Below are 6,000 nucleotides of genomic sequence, written 5' to 3'. Positions count from 1 at the left end.
CCAGGGCCTCAAATGCTTTTGACCTGGGCCCGGAACATCCAAGAGTGTCCAAGGGACATTCTGGGTTCCGACATCTTCCCCTCCTGTTTGCACCAAGAAAACCTGCCTTGCCACTTTGTCCATGACCCACCGAATGCATAAAAAAATGCATGGCAAAACAAGCAGAAGAACTAGAATTCCTATAAGAATATAAAATGCTATTTTCAAAAGCTCCCTCCACAACGGTGAGAGACTAAAAAGGTTAATGAAATCTTCCCACCAGGATCCTGTAACTTTTTGCAATTTGCTGATGCTGTTTTGCATTTGTTTTATATTTTCATAGATAGATTTTGAGTGATCGGACAAGTTCATGCAGCACATTCCCTCAAATTCTTCACACCCATGCCCATGTGATAGCAGCAAATAATCAATTGCCGCCCTGTTCTGAAGTGTTGCTTGCCTTGCACTGTCGATGTCTGTTAACATGTCACTCAGTGCAGAGGAAATGGCATGAGTATGTTTGCTCAACCAACACGCCATGTGGTCCAATTGTGTCAAGGCCACCCCCGATGCTGCTTGGGGTGAGAAAATTGCTACTGCAATTCTCCGAGCCTTGTTCCAGGTATAAACTTCATCATCACAATTTGGACTGTATTGTTCAATGGATCTGATTTCCCTGCGTGCCTGCCTGTTCCTTCCAAATTTTCAAATTGGGTGTTGTCAATGAGAGTTCTCCAATGCTGCATGGACCACCCTTGATTTTTGCAGGTATAGCAGGCCAAATTCTGTCCCCACAAATCAAGAACATCCCTTTTGGTAAAATGGCTGGACTTTGGAGGGATGGTTTGCTCATCATCTTGGTATAACTGCACCAGGATGATGCATTTCTATAAAAGAGCTGGCTTGGAGAGACATCTATTGTGTAGTTATCTGTCTCTGTCACTCTCAATGGATCAAACATGATGCAGAACTTCATTCTTGTTGACCCAAAGATGTCCAGTTCCTGAGGTTCAAAATGAGCCACAGGAAGGAACTGTGTCCAAACATGCCATCCTTCCACAGGGTCTGAAAATGTCTTCAGAACCTTTGGAGGGATGTTTTTTGGGATCAGCCATTCCTTCACCGGCACACCTACCAGACATGTTGAGAATGGCTTCCCTGGTCTTGAATGGGTCAGACAAATGCTGTCCAGACCCGCTGCCTTTGCCAAAGTCTCCCACACATTCCCCTTTGGTTGTCTCATGGGAAAATCTGTCCCATTGCCCAAGGCAACAGGAAAGAGAATGGAGCACATGAACACTATCTGACTGAACCCCATGCCCATGTCCTCACTCCCCGTGAGAGACCTTGCAGTGCAGCAACACCCGAATGACACTCGAGTCCCAAGAAAAACCCCAAGTCTCTGAGTTGTCAATCGTTGTCTGGTGAGATGTCCGCAGTGTCGTCGTCTGCTTTCGTCTATGCGCTTGCCTCTTTGCTTCTTGGATCCACGTTCGCTTGCGTCTGCGTCCGATAAGGTTTCACGTGCCTTGCTGACACCCACTTCAGTCCTCGCCCTGTGGAGATACAAGCTAAACCCTTGTCCCAAGTGATTAATGAGAATGGGGTTTCAATTTGTCCTGTCTCTGGGTTTCGGATCAAAACTAAAGGGAACTAGGGAGAACTAGGGAGAACCCTTTAGTTTTGATTGTGTGCTTTTTGTGAAGTGTCTGACAATTGGTGGAGTGGGCTCTGAGAAAGCCATTTTAAAAATTTTGATGTGTGTAACAAAGTGTTTGTTTTCTCTGCTCTCTAAGATTGTTCTCATGCATGATGAATATGCCCACATGGCTGGGGACACCGGGATGGCCGGGAAGGTGGCGCTGCTCCTGTGGGGTGAGTGCCCCGAGCATGGGCCTGAAATCCTGGGGATGGGCACTGGTGAGGCAGAGACTAGTGGGGAGGGGACACAGGGGGGCTGCGGGGTCCCCTGAGGTCCCCAAGGCCAGCAGAGCCAGTGCATGAGGTGACCGGGGTCGTGGGGTGGCCGTGGGGACATGAAGGGGGAATGAGACTGTAGAGACAGGAATGTGGGGAGAGGCATCCTGGAGCTGGGGTAGTTGTGGGGACAAGGAGCAGGAAACAGGGATGCAGGGACAGGGACAAGGGGACAATCACCATGTGGATGGACCATAGGGAGAGAGGCCGTGGGGCTGGTGGGGGTGACCTGTGGCAGCTTGGCATCTCCATACCAGTGCCATACCAGTGACCCCATAGAGACCTTTTGGGGACAGCCCCCACACCCTGTCCCCCATGCCTCTGTCCCCACGGTGCCACCCCCACCCAGCCCTGTCCCTTCTCCCTTCCAGCCCAGACCCTCGGCCTCGCTGGTGAGTCCTCGGGGGATGCCATGTCCCCACCCCGCTGTCCCCAGCCCCACACTGGCCCTGGCAGCCTGGTATCCCCTGTCACCCACAGGTGCCCAGACCACCCAGCTCCTTGTGGAGCCCCCCTGGAGGCCAGCGGTGCTGTAGGTCCGGGTGACACTGACCTGCCAGGGCCCAGGGATGCCTACTTCCACCACCTGGTACAAGGATGGGCAGTGATGCGGGCAGAAGGGACCCAACCACTTCACTGTCATGGAGAGTGGCACCTACATGTGTGACAGACCTGGCAGTGGGCTCAGCTCCCTCACGTCCTAAATGGTGAGGTAGTTTTGGGTGTCCCCAACCTGACACCCACGGTGACCCTGGCACTCTGAGTGGGCTCCACTCCATGGGTCACCCGCATGGTGAGACCAGAGCCTGTCCCCCGCACACAGGGACATCCCAGAGCATCCCTAGCAGGGGGACCCTGTTTGTGGAATTTGGCATCCCTGGTGTGTTGGATGTGTTCCAATGGGGAACCCACCTGGAGCTGTGGCACATTGGACACAATGACAGCGGCCACTACAAGCGCCAGGTCAGCAACGGGGACAATGTGGCCGAGAGTTTGCCCCTGAATGTCACCATCCTGGATGAACAGGACCATTGGGCTCAAGGTGACTTCACTCCCAGCATCCCCCAACCCACCTCATCATGTGCCAGCCCCGTCTCTGTCCCTGCAGTGCCCGTGGCCAATGCCACCATCACCCCCGGTCCCTCTGGCACACCAGCTGTGTGCAGGTGACCCCGTGACCCTGCGCTGCTCGGTGCAGGTGAGCTCAGCTCCTGTCACCTTCATCTGGCAGCACAATAGGCAGGCAGTGACCCTGGGTCCCCTCCTGGAGCTCGGGGCTGTCAATGTGGGACATTTGGGCTCCTACCAGTGCATTGCCACCAACCAGCTAGGACAGGCACCAGGCACTTAGCCCAGAGCTGGCCCTGGAGGGAGGCTCAGTTTTGGTCACAGGTGGGAATCACACGCGGTCGCCAGGTTGTTCAGGACCCTCGGGGTTTAGGCTGACCCTGATGTGTCCCCCTTTGTCCACAGCAGTGGCTATGAATGTCGGCAGGACCCTCTTGTTCCTGATCCTGATCCTGGCTATCATCGGAGGCTGTCACTGGTGGCACCGCCTAGGTGGGTTAACAATGGGTGGAGATGAGGGTCCTGGAGTTAGGGGAAGCCCCCAGAGTGAGAGCAGAGATCAGGGATCCACTGCGAATCAGGGCTGCAGTGGGGATTTGGGGGTCCCATGGGTGGTTGGAGCTGCTGAGGTCCCAGGAAGGTTCAGGGGTCCTGGGGTCCCAATGGTCACCCCCTCCCCTTTCTGTTGCAGCTGCCAGGAAGCCCCAGGACAGGTGAGTAGGGGGCTCTTGCAGGGACTCCCCTTTCCCCCTCCCCAGACACCACCCAGACTCCCCCTTATCCCCACAGGACCCCCCAGAGGAGGGGACAGTGCTGGACCCCCACGTCATGGGCACTGAGTGGGCAGGGGGTGAGTTTGAGGTTGACAGGGACAGATCACCCACGATTGTCACCTTCCACCCTGGCTCCCACAACTGGCATCTGCCCCACAGGTGTACCCCAGCCCTGCCCTAACTTGGGATCCACAAGTGACCAACATGGAGCTGTCAGGACCCTACAAGGGACAGCAGGACCCCTGTGACACCCTCGATAGGGTGCTGTGACACTGGGAGACACTGGCAGCACTGGGGGGCATTGATTCCCCTCAGGGGTGTCTTCTTCCTTTTCACAGCACCCCACGGGGCTCCTCCTTCCCCCTCCCAGTGCTGGGGCCGGCACACAACCCTTTTCACTCTTATTGTACCCAAAGTACAGCTTTTTGATTAAACTGTGGGAGAAACAAGGCTCACTCTTTAACATTTTAAAATATTTAATAAGGGATAAAAGGGACAGTAAACAGCGTGCTGGGTGCTTGGCAACTGCCAGAGGCACAGAGCTGACTACAGCAATTCTTATAGACCTTTTCACTGTATTGGTTAAATACATACTCAAGAAGATTATACATATTCAAACATTCTTTCCAGTTTACATGTTCTTGGAATTCTTTTGCTTGGTTTGACACTTGATCCGTTTTCTTAAAGTACATGCCATACAGCTGATTAAATTTATATATTTTATGTCCTCACAAGGCCCTCCTGTTCTGTGGTTTGACAGTTCTTGATAACCAAAGGGTCAGTGGTAAATTCCTCTTTGCATTCTTTCTTTTGCTGTTTATTTACTTCTTTTCAATGCTATCTTATCATACAGCTAAGATACTCCACCAGTACATGAAGTCAACATTAGCTATTTGTCCTGGGTTGGCTATATGATGCTTGTATCCCAAATTATGTGTTCTGTCTATGCTGGATAATAAGTTGTGCACATTTAAGACTGGTTCCAAGAGCAAAGTGGGGAGAGAAGAAGCGTGGAGTTTGTTACCAGAAACATCACTTGCTCCCCTGCATCCTCCTCCTGGACTGTGTTGTCTGCGGATGGACAGACAGCGGGACAGAGCTCTCCTTTGCTTTTAGTTAGTTTTTAGCTAGCTGAGGCAGAGATGTTCCCTGGACTGTGGGTTTTCTTTGTCTTTAGACCTGTTTAAACCTGCTCTGGACTAAACACCCAGAAGAGCACTGGGAGCTCACACCTGTGGCTCACAGGGCCAGGCCTGGGCCACAGCATTTCCAGTGCCAGAGGGACTGATAAGAGCTGGAGTAAGCCGAGCTAAAGACCACAAAAGGGACTTTTCTGTGGTTGTCATCTCTTTTGGAACGGCAAGAAGTTTTATTGTTGAATATTGTTCAGCTTTTGTACTGGTGAATGCTTTGCCTATTAAATAAATTTTTTTTCCACTTTTCTCCAAGGAAATCTTTTTCCAGAACCAGCTGGGGGACGGGTCACTTGAATTTGTTTTTCTAGAGGAAACCCCTATAGAGGTTTTTCTTCCAAAATTATCCTAAACCAGGACACAATTTCACAAAATTATCTGAGTTATTCTCACAATTGTCAATTTGCCATTTAGTTACAAATAAAAGCATTAGCTACTTCTGCAACACTTAATGTTCTAATACACAGCGCATTGTCTCTATCTTGATATTTTGCAAGAGTCTGAACTATAATATGTTTATCGTGCTAAAATATATAACACAGGGTTTCTACACAGGGATTAGGGTAAAAAGACTGACAAATTGTAGTGTATCAAAAGATATTAAGAAGTAATTGCAAACTGTATTATATCAAAATAATTTGGAAAAGCCAATATAATAGTGAAAGCCATTGATGACATAGTTACTTATAAAAGGGGGAAGGTGTATTGAAGGGTTTATTTGACTTCTCCTAATAATGCTCTGATTTTATGGGCTATAAATTCATTTCATATCTCTAATTCCAAGGCTGTTTTGCTTGTGACAGGATTTGATGAGTGATCTCTCCTGGTCCTTGTCACAATCCAGAAACATTTTGTTGAAATTTCTCTCCCCATCCAGGTGTGGAGGGCAGCAAGACAGTGGCTGTGGTGGGTGCAGGGCATCCGGCCACTGCCCACCCACGGCAAGGCAGGAAGGAGGAGGAGGGTCCCTGTCAGGTTGTAGAACAGATTGTTGTGGGATTTGCAGTAGT

General features: G+C 50.6%; 1 long non-coding RNA gene across 2 annotated transcripts; it reads left to right on the top strand.

The window, feature by feature from the left end:
- Positions 1-1,801: 1,801 nt before the first annotated feature.
- Positions 1,802-2,643, top strand: LOC137463573 (uncharacterized). Of its 2 annotated transcripts, none has more exons than XR_010993946.1 (3): positions 1,802-1,854; positions 2,328-2,348; positions 2,437-2,643. It is a non-coding gene; the product is annotated as an uncharacterized lncRNA (long non-coding RNA). The 2 variants fall into 2 exon arrangements; XR_010993945.1 differs by having other exon boundaries at positions 1,831-1,854; positions 2,236-2,348.
- Positions 2,644-6,000: the final 3,357 nt, after the last annotated feature.

Source organism: Anomalospiza imberbis, chromosome 29 (assembly GCF_031753505.1).
Source record: "Anomalospiza imberbis isolate Cuckoo-Finch-1a 21T00152 chromosome 29, ASM3175350v1, whole genome shotgun sequence".
Classification (NCBI taxonomy): Eukaryota; Metazoa; Chordata; class Aves; order Passeriformes; family Viduidae; genus Anomalospiza; species Anomalospiza imberbis.
This window is presented reverse-complemented; position numbering and strand designations above follow the sequence as displayed.